The 7,612-nt window shown below is 39.2% G+C and overlaps 1 long non-coding RNA gene across 3 annotated transcripts; it reads right to left on the bottom strand.

The window, feature by feature from the left end:
- Positions 1-1,277: 1,277 nt before the first annotated feature.
- LOC128806125 (uncharacterized) lies at positions 1,278-7,612 on the bottom strand. Of its 3 annotated transcripts, XR_008436717.1 has the most exons (4): positions 7,191-7,372; positions 6,474-6,575; positions 3,691-3,857; positions 1,278-1,561 (listed from the first exon to the last, which is right to left on the bottom strand). It is a non-coding gene; the product is annotated as an uncharacterized LOC128806125 (long non-coding RNA). The 3 variants fall into 3 exon arrangements; XR_008436721.1 differs by lacking the exons at positions 6,474-6,575; positions 7,191-7,372 and adding an exon at positions 7,583-7,612; XR_008436718.1 differs by lacking the exon at positions 6,474-6,575 and having other exon boundaries at positions 7,191-7,369.

The raw sequence follows: 7,612 nt of genomic DNA, 5'->3' as shown, positions 1-7,612 counted from the left end.
ATCTTACTTTAAATAATAACTACTATTGTTTTTGCTTTCTGTTATAATTAAGGGTTTGTTTTGTGGCCATACCAGTGGGACTAGGAGCACAAGTACCATTGCCTGAGGAAAAATAAGCCTGTGGAGTACAAGCCTACCAAGCCAGTGTCTGTTACTTTGGATAAAGAAAAGGGAAACATTACTTTTGCAAAACAAACTGTAAAGGCTTCCCATCTCTGATCATGTTCACTGTGAACCACAGATGATGGTCTCAGTCAGCTCCCTCCAGGCAGGTCAACACTGCAGCTCCTGCATCTGACCTGAGCCCAGCATGCATCCAGCTACATGAAGTAATGGGTAATAGCATGGCTTTTGCAGGTGCTATTGCAAAATGCACCACTCCAGACTGCATTGAGACATTTGGCAATACATCTGTGCTGTCCCCTTGGCTGTGATGCCTGGAACATCAGTGGTACAGGGCTGGATGTTTCAGGGCTGGGTTGGATGACCCCATGGTGTTTTCAGATACCATCAGTGTTAGCCTTTAAGCCCTTACCAATTTTTTTTCTTTTTTCCTTAGACCTGTGAGAAGCTTATCCTGCATAAAAAAAAAAAAAAAAAAAAAAAAAAAAAAAAAAAGGCAAAACCACTTTCTTATCCTCACACTTGCAAACACAAAAACCTCTGGCCCTTTTCCCCCATATTTATTTTCAACCACATGATCCTGAGCTGGAAGCCTCATCTCTTTTTTTTTTTTTTTTTTTTGCTTCTTCTTCTTTGTGAAAAGTCTGTTTTACTAGGAGGAAGGAACTAGCAATGTGATGGTTCCAGGTTTTTTTTTTTGAGTCTAACCCCTCTTGGCCATTCTTATGGGAAGGATAGTAATGTGGACAGGGTACATCTTTCCCTCAGAGACACTCCTGATTTCTAATTTCTCTGCTGCACCACATGCTTATCTAGGCTACATATTAATTATTTAAAAATACATATTAAACTAGAGTTAGGGTTGAGAATATATACCAGTGAGTTAAGGTAATAAAACCTTACAGGGATGTTATAATTATCCCATAAAGAAACATGACAATTCCAGTGACTTCAGATGAAGCATAAAAGAAATGAAATTGGGTTAGAGACAGGCAAAATGTCTCCATATAACCTTTATGAGGCTCTCTAGTGAGTTCTTGTGAATTAAAAAAATAGGAAAAAAATCAGTTTAAAGTAAAGTATCTTCATAAGCAAGTAATCATTGCTTTATGTTCCTATGTCTTATAAGAACACTGTACCTAAACCAGACTAGCTGATGATGGTGTTTGAAATTTAATTAGTATTGCTGATTGTAATGTCTGGGTCAACTATGTCTTGGTCTACAGTGCTCTTGAGAGACAGGTTGCAACACACTGGAGCTCCAGTGAGGACATAAACATGGCTTTTGTTTGGACAGAGCTTTTTCAGTCTTGCTGAGAGTGTGCTCTACTCTCTGTCTCTTCTCTTAGAAGAAATTTCATTGTTCACACTTGACACTGTTCTATTGTCTACAGATGTTTCTTAATTGGTTTCAGTTTAAGTGACACCCATATGAGACCTACAAAAAGAAAAATAAAACGAAAATTGATTAAATGTTATATAAAAGGGAGCTAAGCATAAACCACAAAGATTTCATGAGTAAAGAAAAAAATAAATAAGCCATAGTGGGATATAAGATGGCTTGATTATTATGGTGCATCTTCATTTCCATATTGCATCTAAATTCAGTGGTATTGTGATACACTGACTGTACAGACAAGATTATAACAATATCAAACTCAATCAGATTTCCCAGGTTCCAACCTTTCCAAAGGCAGCTTGAGATGATTTAGTTATCCATGCAACTGCAAAGCAACCTGTCTGCACACAAAAGGTGGAGAAAAGTCAACAAGTACCTGTGGTGTTTGCCACTTAGCTGGAATTACAGGCTGGTTGGATTGCTACAGTCATGCAGGAGAATGATATGTGGGAAAATGAAAGGAGGTGACTTAATCAAAGCATCTTTCTTCTGTGTGTGTGTTTATATACATAGGCCTGTGTGCCTGAAGTAATGAACATTGTGCTTGCCTGGAGGAGGAGGAATAGGCCAATGCCAAGCTGGTTTTGATGTTGTGTTTAGGTACTTTAGGTACCAGGCAGCAATCAGCTCAGTTGCAGCCACAGTTCAGTATCCAAACTGATTTTGTGTTAATTCCCCCGTTGTGTATTGATTGCCATCTGTTCTCACTGTTGTTTTTCCATGTTTATATTCACCCTTTATTATTACATGTTGCAATACTCTCATTTATTAGTAATGTCAGGATTAGTATCTCCACAAGACGAGCACCACACTCCTATTCCCACTCTGTGGCAGTGCTGTTCCTCTGGTTCAGCCCCATTGAAATAAGACCATGTGTTTGGTATATAATTTTACTTGTTCTTCAATTAATTTTGTTCACAGCTTGAAGTATCCAGTGGACTCCCTGGTTTATGTGATATATTATATTCCATATATAGTTCTATATTATCCCATATAATGAAGCAGAAAAGGGCTCATCTTGATTATCCTTCTGATAATTGAGTTTTTATGTTGGTTTAACTTCTCATACCAACAGAAACATGGCAAGGCCATAATGGCTTTTACTTGTGTGCTCCCCATTTATGCTGTAGGTATCTATTTTGCTACAAGATTAGTCTGGGCTGCTGCACTTGAGACAGTCAGAGCTCCGGCAGGGAGGCAGAGAAGGCAGCAGCAGGCAATGTTTGTGGATCCAGGACTGGGTTACTCAAGGACAGATGCTGCATCAGGGAGACTGCCATGCAGAGGAGCTGGAGGCTCCTGACCAGTGCAGGAAGCACAGAAATGGAGCCAGACCTCAAAGGTAATGGAAATAAAGAGGTTTCCCCAACTGTGTAAAGTTTCTTGCAATTAGGAAGTAAGTAAAAGTTTCTGGTCTGTGAGCAAGACTGAAGGAAAGGACCTACTCTGAAGAATAGGGGTTTGGGATGTAGGGAGGAGAATATTTATTTACAAGATGTTATTTTTTAATCTGTTTCAGATGCATCTGGTTCAGGTTTCCTTGGCTGCAACAGTGACTACACTCTAGCCTGTCTTTTAGCAAAATGGATCTGCAGAGACTAAAACTGTTTTCATGTTCTCAGCAAAGGAGAAGGTGTAAGGAGATCTACCTCATGGCTCTGCCTCACATTGGGTCGTGTCACATTAATTTGAGTAGAAGTCCTTTTTCACCTTTTTATACCTAATTCAAAGCCCCTCTATTATGCATTTCTTAAACAGAGCAGACAAAATCCACTCAGGCTTTTAGCACAAAAGCAGCCCTCTGCTCCACAAACCAGCATCAGTCCTGGCACTGTTTTTGTCCTTTCTTGGTGGCATGTGCATACATCTAAGTACTTAAATCATCCTCAGCTCCCTTCTGAGGACCCTCACAGAGAAAGAAAGTCACTTCAATAAATCATTCTCTATTTAACAGATGAGGATTCTCTACAAAGGCAGATTTTCTATTGCAATTAAGTCTTAAGCATGCTGCCCATGCAGTTTACCTCACTTCAGTCTTAGTCTGTTAGCAACATCCATACTGATCCTTCATGATTTTCAGTCACAAGTGCTACTATTATAGATGCAATCTGTCCCCTTGGATATTTTAATAATAATCTTTTACAGTAGTAGTTGCATTTTTATAGTACCTTTCCCACCTACTTGTAACCTGTAAATGTCAGTGCTTCAGGGATTCAACAGTCTTCTTCTCCTTCTTTCCTTGGTTTGATTTTTTGATCCAAGTGTAGTCCAGACTCTTTCTGTTTGTGCTCAACACAAGGCCATTGCCTTTAGGACATGACTGTTCTTTGTGCACCTTTAAATGGGAAGTTGTTAGAGCCATCGATCAAAATGCATGGTAAATTAATTAAAAGTATGACTCTCCCTGCTTTTAGATATTATTGTTTGCCACTGTCTACTTTGCCCTCAGCCATCTCCCAGTACCTTTTAATCTCTGCAAGCTTCATTCTGTTCAGGTGGCATGCCACATCGAGGTGCTAATGAGCTTGCAGCTCAAACAATGACACATATGTTGCTAATATAAATGCTAAGCACTTGCGTTTGCATGCAAAGTATGTTTTGAAAAATGGGCCGATTATCATGAAGAGAATCAGGAATGTGCAGATGGCAACTCCATCCCCACCCTGCTCTCAGCGAGTGACCCCTGCTCTGTTGTGCCACGAGAGTCCATTATCCCGGCTCACAATGCTGATACAGCCGGAGTCCCTTCATGCATATGTAAGCATCAGAGAATTTTTCCTCCGAGTGTGTCAATATCCCATCTCATTATTTCAGTGGTCACTGTGGCTCAGATAACAGGATTTTTATTTACAGAATATGAATGAAATTTGGCAAATCCTTGCACAGCATTACAAAGTCATTTGGTTTAAAGTATTTTCTTTGTGCTGTTTACAAAGATTGCCAAGACACTGGGCTTGGTATGAGGCTCCTGCACGTTCATAGCAGGACACTAGAGATCATTTTTCACTAATGCCACTATGCATTTCTAAGACATGGCAGCATATAATTCCTTCTCCAGCGTAGCTGAAGGGCAGAAGGACTTGGAACATCTACTCAAATTTCCACATAAGAAATGTGAGATTTCCCACCTTTCCATCCCATTCTTCTGCAGATCTTTCACCTGCAGGATCCTTGCCTTCCTGGCTCATGAGCTGCTCTCCCACCACAGGTGTGTAATATCACAGCAGTATAAGCTCTCTCCCTTTCAGCCTTTCTGACTTAGAGTATTGTGGCTACCTATATCCAGGCAGATGTCTCCCTTTTTTTCTCAAGCTTTTGTGTTATCTAAGGCTCATGTTACAGTTTTTTCACATAATTCTGATCTCTTGTGTCTGTGAGGATGCTAAGTCTGCCTTCTCTCACTTGCTACATATCTTACTTGAGACAGTATCTGTACTTCCTCTGCCAAAATTCACTTTTCTTCTCATCTTGACAGATTTACAGATTCAGGATCTGAACTCACACTTTCTTCAAAGTCCAGTGTCTTTGGTCAAAGCTGGAAACAGGAGGGGTGCACCTTCTGCCTATGGTGCTACCACTTTTCTCCCATCCAAATCTGGGACCCAGAAACACACCTCTGTTGCACATGAGCTTCCCAGAGCTGCCCTGCCTCCTGATATCACCTTCCCTTGCAAAAATTTTTATTCACACTCCTAAGCCCCCCTACATGATTATTATTTCTTCTCCTGTGTTCAGTATGAGAGTCTTCTGCACATTCTTCACCATTCAGAACGTGAGCTCTGAGCCCCAAGGGTTCCCCTTGCATGTTCCCATTGCAAAGACTGGGCTGTACCTTGCCATGGCTTGGGAGAGTTCTTGGCACCAGGAGAGCTTCTCCTGCCATCAGAGTGGGGCAGGTGCTGCTCCAGGGAGCATTAATACTTCACACCACTGGTGAAGCTGTGCTGGTGAAACCCCATCTCTCTGCTCACATGGGTGCCAGGTGTAACTTTGCACTGCCTATGCTAGTGGGAATGAGTGTACAAACCAGGAGAGCATGTCCAATTTAATTTAAATTTTATACATATTCTCAGTAATAATGAGATTGCAGGTACAGGCATACTGACCATTATGTTATATGAAAATTATAACTCTATATTTTCCCAGATGAAACATCATACAGATTTCATCTATTTTTTTTTCTCCTGGAAAGATCTGGAGGAGAATAATTTTTTAATCTACTTTCAATTACTACAATTGCACAACCATAAAAGCCCTACTAAGATAAGAAAACCTCTGGAAACTATTATAGAGCCACAGAAATGAACTCTTAAATTGCTGTGCTACATTTATTACCTAGCTCAGTAGGCTCTCAATGGTTTATTATAATTTTAAACTCAATAAAGAGTGTGTTCCTCAAAGGACAGAAAAGTCTTCCTACCATTATTTTGTTGTTTATCAAGTTAATGTAAAAGCATTTCATAATGAATACACTTTTCCTTTCCAGAGTTTTTCTATTTTAAAGCAGTTTTCTGGGAAAATAAATGCTGGTGAAACTGAAAATCTCTACTCTTTGTCAGTTTCATTTTATACTATTATTGTTTGGTTGTTTTCTTCCCTAGAGAGAAGGGAATACTGACCTGAGATATTGACCTGTAGAAATACTCTCCAAGTTACAAGTACATTTAATTTAGGTATTCCTATCACCATTTCTGTATTCTCTGTTTTTAAGTGACTATTGGAAAAATGATGATTGGTTTGCTGAACATTTAATTTACTAAAAAACCTGTTTATATTGTCCCTCCACAATTAAGTCTTTTTAATAGAATATTTCATTGGATCTGAAATAAATATTTATTTCACTCAGGAATAAAGAAAGAGCTCATTTTTTTTTCATTTAAATTCTTTTTTTCCCAACCCAGCCTCGTTTAAGTGCTATACTGATGGCTCCATCCTTTACAGTTTTACTTACAAGTGGTGCTCCAGTGTTGGTAGAGAAAATTTGTGTGGGCACAGTGGTCACAATCTTGCATGAATTGTACAGATGCAATTTAGAGATCCTAGCATCCACCATCTATTTTCAAGTATTTGGCACATATACATAAATACAAATAAACAAAATACTGATGCAAGATACAAATACAAAATAAAATACAATTCCTAAACACCTCTGTGATTATCCCATTGTCACTAAGTAAAGAAAAGTTTAGAGTCTGGTAACTGCACTGAGAAATGTCCTACCAAGTTTCTGAATCAAATTAATTCAATACCAACTGAGATCGCTGTTTTGTGAGAAATATTACTCAGTCAATGGAAAATGGTTTAGTCTATCAGTGTCAGGACATACATGGAAAGATGGGGAGGTTTCACATTTTGGGTAGGTTCAGCATAGTGCTGGACTGCCTGTATGGACAGAGCCATCTCCTCTTCCACTGGTAGACTTTCTGAGTTTATCATCTCTTCAGAACAGTGAGAAGTTTTATTGTTTAATATTGTTCATTTCTTTTGTACTAGTAAATACTTTACCTATTAAATAAACAGATTTTTTCCACTTTTCTCCAAAAAAATATTTTCACAAATGAGTTAAGAAAAGAACCACTTAAATCTACTTTCTAAAAAAACCCCTTTAAAAATTTTCTCCCAAATTTGCCCTAAACCAAGACAGACGTCCAGCTTTCCAAGGACTCACCCTGACTTGGAAGGAAAGGCTTGACAGATGGAGAACCTTCCCACCAAAAGAATAGATTCACTGTAGACAAAATTTCAGTACACAATGTTCCATGAAGACGCCAAAAAAATTGTGTGGGTTGATAGCTCAAAACCTCCTTTGAAAAAAACAAATAACAAGGACAACTGTCCAAACAGCATATTTGCCCTGCAAAGAGTGCTGTAAGACCAGTAATCCCTCCCTTCAGAGAATTCTCCACGGTTCACTCAGTAGGTTAAAAGCTAGACATTCTTCAGAGTGCAATAACTGTAGTCTGGTCCTCGCTGAAAAAGCCAGTTCAAACCATCATCCCAAGGTCTAAGATGTTCTGCAAGCACGTGTGCTTCCACTTCTGTGATTTTGTAGACACATACCCAGCACTGGCAGTAGGGAGACAGAGATGA

Source organism: Vidua macroura, chromosome 1 (genome assembly GCF_024509145.1).
Source record: "Vidua macroura isolate BioBank_ID:100142 chromosome 1, ASM2450914v1, whole genome shotgun sequence".
In the NCBI taxonomy this organism is placed as follows: Eukaryota; Metazoa; Chordata; class Aves; order Passeriformes; family Viduidae; genus Vidua; species Vidua macroura.
This window is presented reverse-complemented; position numbering and strand designations above follow the sequence as displayed.